General features: G+C 39.4%; 1 long non-coding RNA gene and 1 pseudogene across 1 annotated transcript; one reads left to right on the forward strand and one right to left on the reverse strand.

The window, feature by feature from the left end:
• Window positions 1-7,146: 7,146 nt before the first annotated feature.
• LOC145721307 (uncharacterized) lies at window positions 7,147-16,930 on the reverse strand. Its single transcript, XR_014144958.1, has 2 exons — window positions 16,637-16,930; window positions 7,147-7,686 (listed from the first exon to the last, which is right to left on the reverse strand). It is a non-coding gene; the product is annotated as an uncharacterized LOC145721307 (long non-coding RNA).
• Window positions 13,105-13,650, forward strand: LOC102741797 (large ribosomal subunit protein uL11 pseudogene; annotated as a pseudogene).
• Window positions 16,931-18,569: the final 1,639 nt, after the last annotated feature.

Consider the following 18,569-nt stretch of genomic DNA (forward strand, 5'->3'; position numbering starts at 1 on the left):
TTTCAAAAAGTTTCCAAGGAAGAAAAATATAAATGGAATAGATGAAGGGAGATGTGAGGTTAAGGAAAATGTTTTTTATAATGGGTACCTTAGCCCAAGTCTTCTAGGAAACATGCCTGAAGTGAGGATTAAAACACTGTTCTTCATGGGGCACCTGGGTGGCACAGTCAAACAGCCAATTCTTGGTTTCAGCTCAGGTCATGATCTCAGGGTCATGGGATTGAGCCCCGCGTTGGGCTCCGCACTCAGCCCAGAATCTGCTTGAGATTTTCTCTCCCTCTCCCTCTGCCCTTCCCGCTTGTGCTCTCTCTCTAAAATAAATAAATAAATCTTAAAACAAAGAAACACTATTCTTCATTTGTAAGATGCAAGCCCAGGGAAATGAGGGTAAGGAAAGGAGGAACAAAGCAAGGAGGGACACAAACCAGTGTGATGAGCTGCACCAAAGCACTGATTGTCACTTCGTAATGATCTATGAAGACACACAATAGGGTGCTCAGCAGGTGTGTCTGCAGGCCTTTGCGGAGGGCTGTACAAAGGAAGCACACCCCAGAGTAGTCCCCATGGGGTAGGCAGGAGCATTGGAAATTTACTTTATCCCTTGCTACTCTTAAATCTCATTGGTCAATATTCATCCTATAAGAAACTTACTCCTCCACACTTCCAGGCTACATCATTTAATTCCCTAGCAGTCACCAGGAAGTCGAATTCCATGCCCTGATGTAGTTATTAGTCCAATCTGAATCAAACATTCAAGGCACCCTGGAACAGAGAGCTCAGGGTGTGGGCCACGGGAGCCGTGCAGGTTCAAGGCTCCAACGCAGACTGCAGCAAAGGTGCCGTGATGGCAATGGTGACAGAAAATCAGTCAAAATACAGCTTAGAGAAAAAAAGAAATGGAATACATGAAAGCAGAATTAAAAGAAATCATGGATAGAATAAGAAGTTCCAACAGTTAATAGGGATTTCAAAACATCAAGAATCTAAAAGACATAATATTTGAAGACATAATGGCAGATGTTCTAGAATGGAAGAAAAATCCATGTATGGAGCATGGTATTAAATGATGTTGGTGTGCATCTCAGTCTTAGCGCTCTGTCCTACTTATCTCTTGTTTGAGCTAGTGCTGCACTGATTAACTTCAGGCAGGCACAACCTTATTATACCTTATCTCATGCCTGTGCTGCTCACTTCTCACTTGTTGCCCTGGGGTTTCTGGATTGATATCAAGGCACAGATGCTATGGTACCAAATATGAAAATGCCATAAGTGAAAGGGAGTTAACCTTCTATGGGGTGACTCTTTGACATCATTTTTCCTCCACCAACCACAAACTTTCAGTGCCAGGTGCTAAACAACACTCACGGGGATAGAACTCCAGGCAGAGGTCTTCAGTCACATTATCAAGTGAGCTGGTACAGTGGGCACGGGGATAAAGCTGGAAGCCATTCCACACCAGGCTAGCTTACTGTACACAGAAGTGACTGCAAACTATATAAATATACTCAACTAAATGATTCCCCAATTAAATTAGATCCCCAAAACACTTCCAGGATCACCCACCTCAAGGGTAAATATGAAAGAGGATATTAGTCTGGGTTCTTCAGAGAAACCAAAAGGATATATATCTATATAGAAAGAGATTTATTTTAAGGAATTGGTTCATACCACTGTGAAGGTGATCTCAAGACCCGCAGTCCGCAAACTGGAGATCCAGGAGAAGTAATGGTGTAGTTCCAGTCCAAAAACCAAGGTTGAAGATCCAAGAGGAGCCCATGTTTCAGTTCAAGTCTGAAGGCAGCAGATTTGAGTGAAGTCTCAGCTCAACACTCAAGCAAAAGGAGTTCCCTCTTACTTGTGGAAGGGTAGGCAATTGGCCTTCAACCAATTGGATGAGGGCCACCTACATTAGAGAGGGCAATCTGCTTTACTCAGTCTACCAACTCAAATGTTAATCTCATCCAAAAACACTCCCACAGATATCCAGCATGACATTTGACCAAATATCTGAGCACTCGATGGTCCAGTCAAGTCAACACATAAAACTAACCATCACAGGAAGTGAAAGTAGAATGGTCTAGTGATTTTAACAAATTGCAGTAAAGTATCCTACTTTTCCAAACTTCACAAAAGCGTATGACCATATGAGCATTTTGAAAGGCCGATGTAAGTGAGGGGCCCTGAGGCTAAGCTTCATTAGTTTCAAGCAATGTTGAGTGACCTAGATATTGAGTCTATATAAATATATACTCTCAATACATAGTGTCAAAAGAAAGCACCACTAATACCACTGCTGGTGAGACAGGAGCTTTTCTTCTAAAATTTAGGTTTTGTCTAGTATTTTCAATACATGGGCTAGAACGTACCAGGAATCTGCTCCCACCACAGAGCCTGGGGCTGCCGTACCCACCTGATCATGTGAGTAAACATTTAACCATCCCAAGTAGTCTTCATTTCATTTCATTCATCACAATAATTGGTATAAATACTTCCTTTCCACTTGAAACAAATAGCACCTCTGGAGTGTTTGGACAATACTAGATTTCTGATCCTTATCAGAAAAAAAGATACCCCCATTGTCATTTGACATTGTAATTGGTTGAAGGATTTTATGCTACGCTACAGGATGCAATATAGTCCTTCCAGGTTTTTAGTTAAACTTGATTTTATTCTTAAAGGAAAAATCATTTGTAATTTTATATTTTCTTTTTCAAGAAACAAGTTTGTACTGTTTCCACAAGATCAACTATCAAGGTAGCTCTGATATCCAGTCCCATGTGAATCAGCACCACGTACAGAATTGAGCTAGGAAAGTCACTTTCTGAAGGTTTCCAGGGTCCAAACTTTGCAAGTCACCTAAAGGAGGAGGTAGGAAAAGGGATATGTTTACTCTTTGTGTACCTTAGGGAGAACTAGAAGGAAGGTTTCTTCCTCTTCCTCTTTCTGTCCTCCTCCTCCCCTCCCCCCACCTCCTCCTTCTCTTCCTTCTCTCAGTTCTACCAGATGGAGATGTTGGTGATCTGGTAATCCCAGAAGCTCCATAAAGAAAAGGCAAAAACTTTGAATTGCACCCCATCATACTCCCAGTGGAAAGTATATCCTGGAAAAAAGGGTTATAGGTCAAAATCCACTGAGGAGATTCCAAACCAAGACACAAAACAGTCCCTCTTTTAATCCTCTACAATCTCAGTAACAAGAAGACCTTCTCCCTTCCTCAAGGATATCTTCATCCCAGAAGAGGGTACTGTCTAGTCTACTGAAATATTTCCATCCAGTTCCTGCCCTCATGCTCTAGAATCTCAGGGAAGTTGAAGGAAAAAATTAATATGAGGAAGACACAAAGATATGGGTAGAAGTTTAGTATGTTAAAGGTAGTATAATAAATCTATGTAGGGACACCAAAAACTGAAATTTGATTTTCTGGTGAAAGACTCAAAACCAAATTCTAGGGGTTTTTTCCACCTTTCCTTAAACTCTCTTAACTGGCATGGCAGATTAATCCATGTTCTCTTTCCCCATTCCCAAATATAAGCCTTATGTCCAAGTACACTGAACATTCCTAGTTAAGACTATATTCTACCACACTTGTACCTTCTCTTCCCATCAGTCAAGTTGTATGCTCATCAAAAATCAGTTTGTGATGTGTTTTCATTATTCTAATTGCTTTATTGAGTTAAAAATTAACTGATGAAGTATATGCAAGAAAAGAGAGGTAGATTTTTTTTATGAAACTTAAACTGAATGCTTTGGTAAAAACTAGATAAAGGCAGTTGCTAAAAAAAAAATCTGCTGTCAAATTAAGTGTGAGTGAGATAAAAAGATGGGTGAAAAACTTAAAATCTCAAGGGATACTGCACTAAGATTGCTTTGCAAATGTCTTTAAAGTTTTGTGCAGCTTTCAAGAAACTAAAACTGAAAATCATAGACAGTGAATTATGATTAAGATTAAAGCAAAAATAAAAACAACTTAGAACACTGAGTGGATTCACATTTAAAAAACAAAACAAGGCATTAGCCCAATATCAAAATGTCAGTTAGAGTTTAATATAAAATAGAATGTGAATGTGTGTCTCATTTTGAATGTGTCCCCACTTTGAGGCTTTAAACTGATTACCATTCTCTAGAGCCTTCCACTGTGCAACATTTCCACGCTTATCTTCCAAATGTCTTCCAAATGCTGTGAACACAGCATTTCCCAATGCCTGCCCAACAAACCAAACTCTGCAGTCTTAGCAAATTCTACATAATTTTGCCTAACTTAATTTTCTAATTTTATTTTCTAGTCATCTACTTTATCTGTAGCCCAACCAGACTCACAATTCTCTGGACCCATGTTGTAATTTTAAGCTCATGCTAGTTTCTTTAATTGGAAGAAAGAGAGGAAGGGAAAGAGGAAGGGAAGAAAGGAGGAAGGCAGAAAGGCAGGGAGGAGGGAGGAAGACTTAGCTTCCTGATGAGGAGGCTCCAGTGACAGGTATGAGGCAGTGATGATTTCATCCCATCACAGATGGTCCCAGGGCATCTGACCTCCCACTCAGTTCTAGCTACCCCACTTAGTACATGGATTCACGGTGATGTGCCCAAGTGCTGTCAAATGTGGCAAGTATGAGGAATACATCAACATACATAAATGACATCCATCATGTGGAAGAAAGCAGAATTCAAAAATTCTATAAGCAGAATGTAGGTAGCTAACCTTAAAAAGGACAGATGTAAATTTTGAGTGATGTAGAGAACTAGTGTTCATTTGACTGTCTTATTCTATAAATTTGCTTAAGTTCACAATAAAAAGAAATTTATAAACATACAAAATGTTCTACAAGCTGAAGAAGTTAGTTATAAAGTGAATTAGGGGAAACTAAAGTACTCTGGGTTGGGAAGGAAAAGACAGGACCATTAGTTAGCAACCAGTTGAGCCCCAACCTGGGAGTTCTTAAACAACCAACAGACTACGTAATTTCAGAATAATTTCTAAAATAACACATATTCTATCTTTTTAGTCCCTTCGTTTCTTCCTCATTCCCGAACCAAGAGGGAACTGATAATTCAATTGTTTTTCTATCCTTTTGCATTACTTTTCTGCCTGTAATTTTATTTTTCATTGGTTCGATGAAGTTTTTCTAAAAAATGACAGAATTTTGAAAACTCTAAGCTAGAAAAGACCTTGAGTAATTATCTTCCATTTCCCTACTTTTAGACAGCATCACAACAATGCTATCCCAGGCAGATGATGAGCTATGTTATTTTTTAAACCTCCAGAGGAGAAGATGCTACAATCACCCAACGTTAACTACTCTCACTGTCAGGAAATTCTTCCATATATCATCTCAGTCTCTCATGCTGCTGTTCAAATCAGTTCCCACTCGGCAGAGCTGAGTTCATATTGAGAAGAGCTGGTCTTCGGCCTCCATGTAGCAATTCCTCATTTGCTGCCACTGTAATGTAATGAGATTGAATTTGCTGTATAGCTTTGATTTAGTCCTTAGCTTATATCCTTCTCCAAGCTGATTAACCCCAGCTCCCCAACCTACCCAGAGAGTTCATTCATACCCTTATCTGTACTCCCACATCACTTTGTAAGTATCTCTACCAGAACATTATCACAATTTAGTGTGATTATATGTTTGTCTGTCTCCCCACACCTCCTTCTGTCTTATTTGCGTACCTATCTCTGTGATTGGCATATAATAGGTCCTCAATAAATGACTATTGAATGACTCAATGAATTGCTGAAATGGCATCCAGATAAATCATTTTCTTCTAACCATTCAGTCACAGTTGTGGCTGTCTTCTGTTAGTTAAGTTTCTGTTGACAACAAGGAACAGAAACCAACTCTAGTAGTTTGAGCAAAAACAGGGAATTTAGTGCAAGACTAGTAGAATACCTTACCGAATCTAAGGAAGAATTAAACCAAGGCTCAGAAAAGGTAGGAACTAGTGCAGTTCCATGTATTTCTTCGGCAGGAGGTGGTGGGTCTCCCTTCCAGAGCAACTTCCAATAACACTGTTGCTCCTCTGGCAAGATTTCCAGTTCGCGAGAGCAACAAACTGATTGGCTTATCTTAGAGCAGATGACAGGCCTAAGCCAGTAAGTCATGGTCCAGGAGACTCGTTCCTAACATTGAGATGGCCTTCAGGGTGGGCGGAAGGAGAGCACATATCTGTGCACGTTGCAGCTCCTTAGAGAAGGGGAACCCTGCAATGTGGATCTACCACAGGAGGTGCCTCCTACAAATACTCACGGATCCTTCAGCCCCACTGTCTCTGTTGAGTTCTTATGAGGATGTCAGAGAGCTGAAGAAACAAGGTAATTCAACCTTACTTTTTTTGCCTATTTTTCTTCCAGCCTCTGGTACCATGATTTAAGAAGATAAAAACCTGTCTTACTCAGTTGAAGTGTAAATTTCCTTTGAACTATGGATCAGTGCTTGAGCTAATGACAAATATTATCACAAGATTTACAGCACAAAGAAAAATCTTTCTTTCTGAAATTCAGTGCACTTTGTATGTCACTGAATTGGTAGCAGACTCATACGTGAGATACTGAATAGCCAGGAATAAATGGGTAGTGGCCAAGACCCCAAACACCCTTCTAGTTGGCTCAGCAAGGTTTCAGCAGCCTATCTTGAGCTTCCTCATAAGGATATCTGCCCCAAAAAAAGACCCTGGAGAAGGAGGGAAGGAACAGTGGGTCAGCTATATACTAATAACACTTGGCAATAATTTAGCAGTTTTCAATTTAAGTCTCTTATCTCTTATCTCACTTTATAATTGAGTTAAACACCTACAGTACGTGAAAAATAACCACAAATTCTTTCTAGCTCCTCCCACGAAGAGGAGTCCATTCCCAGCCCTTGAATAGCGGTTGGCCTTGAGATTTGGTTTGACTGAATGAGGAAGAAGTGACATTGTGTGAATTCCAAGCATAGGCCTCAAGAGATCACATAAGAGGACAAGAAACCATGTGAGAACTTCTAAGTTTGGGGGTGTTTGCTGCATAGAAATACATAATCTATACATCACCAAAACACACAGCTAATTTCAGACTAGAGTAAAAGAACAGGGATCCAATAAGGCATTTACAAAAACATATATTTCAAAGTATCTCTTGCCTTTTATTTGGTATGCATAAATCTATAATCTTCCTTCAAAAAATTTTTATTATTTATACACACACACACCTATATACATATTTTTATAACCCATCAAATTTATAAGCATATTAATCTTGATTTCCTAACATTTTGAAATAATGTTCATACTTAGAATTTGGCTAATCCAGGATCGTTCTTCTCCAGGTTTTTTAAGACATTCAGGCAGTCTATAAAATCTTCTTCCGATGTAAGACCATTTTCAAAATTCTCGCTACTCTTTTTGCATCATTTACTGAGAGAATTAAACATATGTTTTATATGTTTCCAGTTCTGTTCTCCTGAGTGAGTTATCTGAAAGTTAACTGGGTAGTTGAAATCTATGGACCATCTCCCTGGTTGTGGAGATTTGGCTTTGTTCCACTTCATCTTCCCTGACTTCTTGATTTGGAGATCTGTCACACGCCCCTGCTGTGAGATCTTCTTTATTCTGTTTTCCTTTTATCTTTACCCAGAGACTTTCAAGAATTCTTCTTTGTTCTTCCTATTTCCATAGTTACTTTGGTATTTCAATATCTTCCTAGGTCTCATCCTGCTAGATAGAGAAGTTTATGGATGCTTAGTTTGAATATGGAATGAGAGCTGGGATACTTAATGAGTAACACAGAAGCCAGCCTAGAAATTCCCACAGCTGGCCATATCATATACCCTTCTGTACTCATTATTTTACTATGTTTTTGATAATATTCTGCTTCTCAAAGACTAAACAAGTCACCATTTCTTACCTTAAAAAAATCATATTCACTTTCTATGGTTCCGTCTTTTATTCATTTTTAATCTGAAAAATGAAAAAAATTCATTTTTAATTTTAATTAAAATTTATTCAATTTTAATTTTATTGCCCTGTGTCAGTTTCCAGTTTCTGATCTTTTCTCCCATGATGATTATTTGCTTTCTATTCCTCACTCCCTCGACTCCCCTTCCTCTAAGTCTGGTATCTCCTTTTACCTTAGAAAAGAGATAGTAATCACCCTGATAAACCATAGACAAAAAAAAAAACTAAACTCTATGAAACAAGAGTTAGAACATTATTTTAGGAGATTTCTTCAAATCCTACTATTCCTCCATCCACCGGTATACCACAGAACTAGCTGCCCCTATTCACATTCACAACCTGCCCTTCTAAAAAAATAATGCTTTTCTGGAAGAGGGGGTGGGAGAGTGCTCCATGGAAGTACTGAGACACTATTGACTAAAAACATCAAAAAGAAATTCTTCTAATTCTTTTTATATGGAGGTTATCAGATGAGAGGGGAGGGGAGAGAAGGAAAGACAAGCATTTGATCCCATTCTTCAAACAGCACGACTGAGCACTTGGCTAATACAGTTGACATCCACATGCCTCAGTTTCTAACATGCTTTGCATAAATTATCCTATATGTGAAGAGAGCAGGTAGATAATAAATGAACTTTGTCCATGAAAAAAAGACTTTTAATACACTATACATATATAAGAAAAAATTATTTCCATTTTACACCTAAGCAAAAGGGAGTCTGAAAGTTGAAGACCTGCCTAATCTCATACGCCTGGTCTCCTGACCACTATGAACTTTTGTATCACACTCTCTTCCTACAAGGCAAGGATTTATAGAAATCTCTGACTTGAAAGAGTTTACGAATCAGTTATGGAAAAATGTCACACACAAAAGAGCAAATAATAGCAGCAGCATCATCATCACTGCTATTATTTAGTGCTTATGTCGTGCCAGACATTGTTTTACACACAATGATTCATTTAATCCTCTCTGCAGTCTCATCAGACAGGCATTACTTTATCTTCAGTGTAGAGTAGAAGTAACTTCAAAACAGAAAGGTTTAGTGACTTGACTGAGGTCACCAGGAAGGTGAATGGTACCACCAGGATTTGAAGTCAGTTGCCTAGCTCCAGAGTCTATGTGTTGGATTACTATATTCTACTGCCTTTCTATGAAACAGTATACAGAATGCATTCCATATTCATGATTTAATAAGTGTGGTAGGGGGTCAGGGAAATTCATATTGAGGGAAAGAGAGAAGAAAGAAAGAAACAAGGGCAAGCATTCATCTCACCAGAAACAACAACAACAAAAAACTAGTATAGAACAGGAAAGTGGGATAAGATTTATTTAACTGGAAGAAGCTAAGAAAAGATCATGGCAGAAAAGAAAAAGAAAGTCTGTGCTTGGCATTTTCAGGAACTGCCATCGGAGCCATTCTGACCAAAGCAGAGGATGTGGGTAAAGGCATAACAACGGAGTGCTAGGTATGAATATGTTGTGGCTGGTCTACAATGAAAAGCTAGGTTTCGATGCAGTAATAAACAATGGGAAACCACAAAGCCTTTTTGGTAAGGAGCTAAAGTCCAAAAATTTGTTTTGCTGTGATAAACGGACTAGATTAGGGAGGGGAAGACACAAGATCTGCAGGAAGGCGTTAAGCAACTCTTGCAATCTTCCCGGGTAGCATGAGGTAACAAGGACTTGAACCAGAGTGATGTGGAGGGGGAGGGGAGGACAAAGAGGCCATAGCTGACTGACATCATTCACAGAAAATTCACAGGTCCTGGTGACAGGATGGGGAAAACGCTGGATTTCCAAGACATGACCCATACCCTCGCACAACAAATACAGTTCTCTGTATGGTTCCTGTAGCATTAGAATTTGCAACCTCTCAACTGTGTAGTTTTGGGGGAGTTCAGCAAAGGCATTTGCCTGCAGGAGATGGAAGACCAAAGACCTGCGGCCCCACCCTAAACCATATACAAACCATATACCATAAACATACTACAAGGAATAGAAAAATGAAGGACATGTCCAATAACCGGGAGAGGATTTTTTCAGGAGAAAGGGGCTTTAGCCATTAACAGTGACACCTTGGACAAACAATTTATATTTTCTGAAACTCAGCTTCCTGGTTTGTAAAATGAAACTAATAGGATTTACCCCCCAAAATTGTTGATGCCATTTAATGAGCCATGCTATATAAAACCCTTAGGATAGTGCCTAGCATTGAATAGCTACTAAGTAAATGACAATAATTATAGTTGTAGGTATTCTTTTATGATGCAATCACAGACTTGAGGTGCAAATGCAAGCTAGTGTTTCTGTATTTTTTATTCACACATGTTTGCTGGGCACCTACTAGCTCTGTTGGGAAGCATCAGAAACATATAAAGCATAAACATAGTTTATGTCCTTGAGAAATTCCTTGGTAAGAAGTAGAAGGGTTAGAGTAAAATGTATTAACAGGAGAAGTGGACAATACCATCTAAAAAGAAAAGCTGTAAATCAAAGACTAGGGAGAGACAAAATTCAAGACTGGAATCAAGAAGAGCATGTATGGGAAAATGTCACAAAAGGTGAAAGTGAAAGAATAAGTCTTAGATTATGCTGAATTTGAAATTTCTGGAAAGATACAACATTTCATGCTCCACAGAATAATGAGTATCCACAAATAATAACTCTGTAACAACTAACTCATGTATCACTTACTACATACCAGGCACTAGTCTAAGACCTTTATACATATTAGTTCGCTTAATCTGCAGAACAACTTCTGACATAGCTTCTATGCTTTCCCTTGTATAAATGAATAAACAAAGGCCCACAGAGGTCAATAATTTGTCTAAAGTTATTCAACTACTAAATGGTGGAGGTACAACTTAAAACTAGGCACCTCCGGCTCCATAGTCCAGGCTCTTAGGGGCATCTGCAATTAGATTCCGGAAGAAGAGAGGTATTTCACGGCAGACAGCTTTCCAAGAGTAAAAGAAAATATAACTCTAATATGGTCAGCTCAGTGTGCTATTTTCCTAGACTAGGTATCCAAGTAGCTTCATGGAATCAGTACTTCCTCTTTTTCTCATCAAACTTTGCTATCAGGAAAGACTAAAGCAAAACCGTGTTTTTGAAGTTCTGAGGAGAAAAATAACAACCCTTGGGCATGCCTAGGAGCAAGACAAGCCATCTCTGCTTTCCAAGTGAGTGCTGGAATTCTGGAAGACAAAGCTGAATTTGGGAAGTGAAAGACTGACCGTACAAATAATGTTGCAGAATGGGATATGGTTGCTCTTACACTTAAGATATTACAATGAAGAGACCCTTCCAGAGTGAGAACAGCTTCACTGAGTCAGGGAAGCGAGAGGTTCCCAATGGCATGCCAAATGGATACCTGACTACTTGACACAATTCAATGACACACCAAAACCACATCAAGACATCCCTGAATACACAAAGCAAAGTCAGGAATAATACCAGGAAAATGTTACTGAGTGCTTATTCTGCGTCAGATATAGTTCCAAGTGCTTTCCATGCAGTATCTAACTTAACCTCCCAATTCTATGTGAGGGGTAGTATGGTTTTCATTTTACAGATGACGAGACTGAGATACAAAGACCACACAGCTAAGGAGGGCTACTGTCAGAATTCAAACCCAAGTAGCCTGACGGAGAGCCCGTGCTAAGCGGAACAATTTATTACATTCAGGTACACATGTAATCTATATTTTTTCTCATTTCTTTTATACCTGGAAGTATGTACCTCTTAATCCCCTTCACCTATTGACTGGACTGATATTTTTCACACAATTCGGAGCACTTTTCAGGCCTTATGAAGGCCTGAGTCAAAAACTCTTGCTCTTAACTGCTGAAGAGCTAACCTCTTCATTAGCCTTTCTCGCCTATTAATCCAGGTTAGGCCTAAATTTTCACATATTTCAGGACGATATATGGGTTAAAAATATAATTATAGGTATATATATCAGCAATGATGCTAGTTCGTAGACCAATTGAGAAAGAAACAATGATTTGAAATTTGAGTTGGTTAGCAAATATGTCTTTAAGTCTATGAGATTCACTAAGTAGTGATGTTTTCTTTTTATGTGGAGTAATTTTCTGTTAACTTAAGTGGGACAATAAGACAGGGAGTCTATTAAGTATTTTTTTCTACTTAACCAGAACAAACTTTGAATAAAACCAGCATGAAAAACTAAAAGCTCTCCACTGAAGTCATATAACGGTTCACCACTAGATGGAGCAACTAAATTTTAAATTTTTCACTCATGGCAAAACTTTAAGCTTGTTTTGAATTTAGTCCTGATTTTAGGTCACTTATTTCTTATCTCCTCCCTTTGTTTTTCTTCATCAGATATTTGGACATGTATTATAATCTCTGGCAGAGAACATTTAATAAAAAACATCGTTGCTATTAGTGCATTTCATGTTCATAAACTTAAAGCTCTGTGTGAAAAGATGGACCATAGGCAAATAAAAATTCAGAGTTTCAAGTAAAATAAATTAGAAATTCAACCTACACAGATTTTAATATGCTTCACAACTACATTAGCTGCTCTCCTATCTGCAATCTGCTAGTGAACAATGTGACCCCTCCCGTTGAACGAAGCAAAAATTACCTCTGACCCACCCAAACAAGTGTCACACTGTTTGTGTATAGATGTCCTCATGTATAGATGGCTTTGTGCATGCATTAAACAATGCAGGCCTGGCTGGAAGAGCCAGGAGGATGTTTGGTGGTGTGGCATAGGAAACACAACAGTTTAGGGTCAACAATTTCTGCACGGCTGGGGGGAGTTTTTCTAGACCCCACTTTCAGTGAAAGCCAGAGTGATCATCCATTCATTTAATAAATATTAAGAGATTATTAAGGTTATCACAACGCCCATATTATGGGCATCAAATCTACACTCACTTTCATCTCAGGGACAGAACTTTGTCTCAGAATTAGGCTGAGACCGACCATGCACTGGAAACTTCAGCATTACATGGGTCTGTTCTGGAAAAACAAGAAGGAAGGATAGCTAGAATGAGTGAACCAAGTGTTGAGGACTGTGATAACCAGGGTGATGGAGGAAGGAAATCAAAACCAAATGGGGCTTTTGGCTTTCGGCTCGGGGAGGCAAAGGTGCAACTTTCTTCGGTCGTCCCAAATCCGGGTTCATCCGACACCAGCCACCTGCAATGCCGCCTAAGTTCGGCCCCAACGAGATCAAAGTCGTGTACCTGAGGTGCATGGGTGGCGAAGTTGGTGCCACATCTGCCCTGGCCCCGAAGATCCGCCCGCTGAGTCTGTCTCCAAAAAAGGTTGGTGATGACATCGCCAAGGCAACCGGTGATTGGAAGGGTCTACAGATTACAGTGCAACTGACCATTCAGAACAGACAGGCCCAGATTGAAGTGGTACCTTCTGCCTCTGCCCTGATTATCAAAGCTCTCAAGGAACCACCAAGAAAAACATGAAGCACAGTGGAAATATCACTTTTGATGAGATTGTCAATATTGCCCGACAGATGCGACACCGATCTTTAGCCAGAGAACTCTCTGGAACCATTAAAGAAATCCTGGGGACTGCCCAGTCCGTGGGCTGCAATGTTGACGGCCGCCACCCTCATGACATCATCGATGACATCAACAGTGGTGCGGTGGAATGCCCAGCTAGTTAACTACAAAGGAGAATGTTTCAATAAAGGATCATTTGACAACCAAAAAAAAAAAAAAAAAACCAAATGGGGACAGACACTTTCCCTTTATCCACTACTGACTATGGGTGTCAACAATGCTAGACATAGAATACTAGAGATCCATGTCAGAACCACACAGAACATTAAGGTTTGTTCTGAACCTCATTGTGTTTAATACAGCTACTTGTTAGTTATATGTTCATGTTTCAGGCTGAGCCATTTTTAGTCTGATTTTTTTGTCATTAAAAAGACTTGAATTAAAGAATACTTTTGCCCCTGCAAAAAACAGTACGGAGTTTCCTCAAAAAGTTAAAAATTGGGGCACCTGGTGGTTCAATCAGTTAAGCGTCCGACTCTTGATCTCAGGGGGCGTGGAGCCTGCTTAAGATTCTCTCTCTCCCTCTGCCTCTGCCCCCCTTCCACCCCTGCTCATGTGCTCTCTCTCGCTCTCAAAAAAAAAAAAAAATGTTAAAAATAGAACTACCCTATGATCCAGCAATTGCGCTACTGGATATTTACCCAAAGAACACAAAAACACTAATTCAAAGGGATATATGAACCCCTATGGTTATTAGCAGTATTATTTACAATAGCCAAACTAGTGACAGAGCCCAAATGTCCATGGATTGATGAATGGATAAAGAAGATGTGGTGTATATATATTTATATATACTGTGTTTGTATATATAAATAATGGAATACTACTCAGCCATAAAAAGAATGAAATCTTGCCATTTGCAATGACATGGATGGAGCTAGAGAGTATAATGCTAAGTGAAATAAGTGAGTCAGAGAAAGATAAAAACTGTATGATCTCACTCATATGTGGAATTTTAAAACAAAACAAATGAGAAAGGGGGAAAAAAGAGAGAGACACACAAACCAAGAAACAGACTCTTAACTATAGAGAACAAACTGATGGTTACCAGAGGGGAGGTGGGTTGGGGGATGGGTGAAACAGGTGATGGGGATTAAGGAGAGCACTTGCTGAGATGAACGCTGGGTGTTGTATGGAAGTGTTGAATCACTATATTGTACACCTGAAACTGATATAACACTGTATGTTAACTAATTGGAATTTAAATAAAAACTTAAATTTCTTTTAGTTTAAAAAATAAAAAAATAAAGAATACTTTCGTATAACATTAAAATTCTCTGTCTAGACCAATAACAGGAGTCAAGATTCTGTTGATTAGAAGAAGCAAGTCAGGTGCACAGCCCTCTTGCCAGAATGATGCCTCATTACAGCTTTTCCTGCCTGAACAGAACAGCTGCACTAATGCTCAAACACTTTCCTCGTGGGCTAGTTGGGGAGCCATTCACCCAAAGACCATTTAATTTTATCTTATTTAGAGTTTGAATAAGCCTGATTATCTGGTTTCTTAGTCCTTAGCAGATCTGAGATAACAAATGAGAAAGAGAATGACAATAACAAAACTTATCGAGCACCCATTATTTCCCAGGCATTGTTCTAAGCAGTTTTATTTCACTTAATCCTCATGACAACCTCATGAGCTAGGTGCTATTATTATCCACCAGGTCACACATGGAAAAAAAAAAAACTGAAGAGCCGAAAAGCTGAGTAACTTGCCCAGGGTTACACGTGACAGATCTGAGGTGTCCCCCCAAAGAGCTGGGCTCCAGACTTACTTTGATCAACAAACTTGATCAAAGTTTTTCTCGTTACTGATAGATTAGAAAAGTTTCTTTCATGTTCACTGCTCACCATTCCCAATGTCATTTCTAGGACTGTTGTCAAACTTGGAAAACATCAAGTTTTTATCATAAACCAACTGTTAAGATGACAGAGCAATTCAAGTTTTCTTGGCAGGGACATAATAAGGTACTCTTTGAATTCACGACACTAACCTATTGCTGGGGCCTTGGAAGCAGCCCGACAAGTGGTAAGCCCTGAAGCTTAAACCTTAATAACTTCATGATAATCCCACTTCTGGGTGAGCAGATAATTTCCAATTTGGATTTGAGGAGCCATAGAAAGCTCAGTAGAAAATATGTGTGTGGTGGCATCAGTAGGTAGTTCCCCATAGTGTTATTTGAAGATTTTGGGAATCACTTGCAGTCTCGACAACTAAACCACACAGCATCAGCAACAACTCAGATGCTTCCTCTGGGGTGATAAATCTCTGCAAACAAACTAAAGGAAGCATTGCATGAATCTGGACCATGTCAGTCAGTAGAAAGAGTGGCCTGAGCTATCACAGAATATTGCCCAAAGGGAAAACATACACTTCCTATTTCCTTTCCCAAGACCTGACTCCTTTAGAGTGGGTTAACAAAAATGCAGAAGACAAGAAGAGTGCATCATAATAGGTGGTTTTCAAAATCACTGCTTCACTTCATTTAGAGGAGACCCAAGAAATATGGTATTATAATAGATGGTGTTTGGAGATCACACCTGATAAAATAGTGTATGGACTTTGGAATCAAGGGGACTTAGAATCAGATCTCATCACCCAGTTTCATAATTTATTAACTCATACTAGCTTTGTTTCATGTATACCCCCAACCCACACCAATCCCCTTCACCTCCGAGCAATTTTTAAAACAAATTCCAGAAATTATAACTATTAATTGGTAAATTTTCTAGAAGGTAGAGGAAAGGACTAAAAGAAAGAACTTGGGGCATGTGGGTGGCTCAGTTGGCTAAGCGTCTGCCTTCAGCTCAGGTCATGATCCCGGGGTCCTGGGATCGCATCCCGCATCGGACTCCCTGCTCAGTGGGGAACCTGCTTCTCCCTCTCCCTCTGCAGCTCCCCCTGCTTGTCCTCTCTCTCTCTCTCTAATAAATAAATAAAATCTAAAAGAAAGCACTGGGTGTTATATGCAAACAATGAAACAGGGAACACTACATCAAAAACTAATGATGTAATGTATGGTGATTAACATAACAATAAAACGTTTTAAAAATGCAAAAAAAAAAAGAAAGAAGGGGCCTTTTAAAATCAGCTTGGCTGCTATAACAAAATACCACAAAATGAGGAGCTTATAAGTAACAGAAATTTCTTTCTCACCGTTCCAGAGGCTGGAAGTCTGAGATGAGGGTGCCAGCAGGGTCAGGTTCTGGTGGGAGCCCACCTCCAGGCTGTAGACTGCTGACTTCCAGCTGAGTCCTCACATGGTGGAGAGCAGAGAGAGGAAATAAGCTCTCTCCTGCTCTGACGGCATCAATACCATCCAGGAGGGCTCCACCCTCATGTCCTCATCTGACCCTGATTATCTCCTACAGGCCCCATCTCCTAATAGCATCACATGGGTAGGGAGTTTCAACATATGAATCTTGAGAGACACAAACATTCAGTCCATAACAACTCTTTAAAAATTAATAATAACCATAATATCTTTCTCATACTTTTGAATTAATAGTAATTCTGTAACATCAAGAAATATCTAGTCATACACTTCCTCTATTGATGCAAAAAAACCAAAACAAAACAAAACCCAGAAAACCAAAAAAGTTAAAAAAAAACAAAAAACCAATGAGCTGACAGTGAAAAAGATTATGTTTAAATCTTCGTTTTGCCCAGTTGATGATCATGACAAATTCTGGACTTTGATTCACCTCTCCTAAAATGAAGAAAATGCCCGGCCCACTTAAATCTCATTTTCTCATCATGGTTATGAAGAGCAAGTTACTTAACTTCTCTGAGCTTTAATATCTCATGTATAAAATGGGAATAATAATAACCACCTTACAAGATAGTTATGAATATTAAAGAAGACGAAACAGATGAAGTACTTGACCTAAGACCACCACTCCAAAAAATTATATTACTTCTCTTTCTCTTTTGAATCCCGAATTCAACTTAAAACAGCACTGCTCCATTTAATAGTGTACAATCCATGCTTTGATTTCCTCTCTCATGTATTCACAACAACCTGGAAAAGTAAACAGCTGAGGTTGTGTGTAATCTAAGGCTCAGAGAGATAGATAGACTTACCCCAAGTACACAGCTGTTAAATGGCAGGACCAGGATTTGATTAGAAAAAGCTCCTGACTTCCCTTTGTTCTTTTGAACCTGTGACATCAAATGAAAGCTAAGCTTTATTCCGAATATTCTGTCCCCTAAGTTCATGATGTTTTTTAATTTCTTTAAGATTTTATTTATTTATTTATTTAAGAGTGAGAGAAAGAGCATGAGCGGAGGGAGGGGGGCAGAGGGGGAGGGAAAGGGAGGGCTCCGAGCTGAGCCCTGAGCTCCACGTGGGGCTCGATCTCACAACCCTGAGATCATGACCTGAGCTGAAACCAAGAGTCGACACTTAACCAACTGAGCCACCCAGGCACCCCTGTTTTTTAATTTCTAAACAAAAATGCCTATATTTTCTCCTAAACAAAACTAGAAACAATTGCCTACAAGAAACAGGGCAACCTGACCAAATGCTCTTTGTAATTAGTGTTTCTATTGTAATTTGGGTTGCAGGTGACATGATACCCTCCAAATATCCTTGATTTTGTGGATTTAGAAGTAAAAAGTCACAGTGTTGTGGCTTCCCACCCCTGCATTAGGAGCCCAAGCATTCACTCACTTCATTCACTCACCATAATGACTTCGGGGCAAATGCTAAGTCCTTCTCAGCTACAAAACCTGTGCAAAAAATCATTTTATAGCTCAGTAGCTGTGTATGTTTGTGTATATGAGCCTTACATGTTTTTCTTAAGCTGGCTTCTAGGTATTTCATGTAATTTGTTGCTATAGTGGGTGAAATTCCCCCCTTTAGATTTTCTCACTGATACTTGCTGATACATAAGTAAATTGTTGCGAGCCTGGTGTAGACCCGGATGAGAGAACAGAAGCTATGTTCTCAACCCTCTCAGGCAAAATCAATAACCATGATCCATAAGGCTGCATCAGAATTCAAAATGACCTTGGACAACTGGAGAAGAGTTGGAAACAAAGAACACAGTGTCGAGTGGGGGCAGGTAAAACACAAACAGCAAGGACA

The sequence above is a fragment of the Leptonychotes weddellii genome, chromosome 4 (genome assembly GCF_054177405.1).
Source record: "Leptonychotes weddellii isolate Sample4059 chromosome 4, ASM5417740v2, whole genome shotgun sequence".
NCBI lineage: Eukaryota > Metazoa > Chordata > Mammalia > Carnivora > Phocidae > Leptonychotes > Leptonychotes weddellii.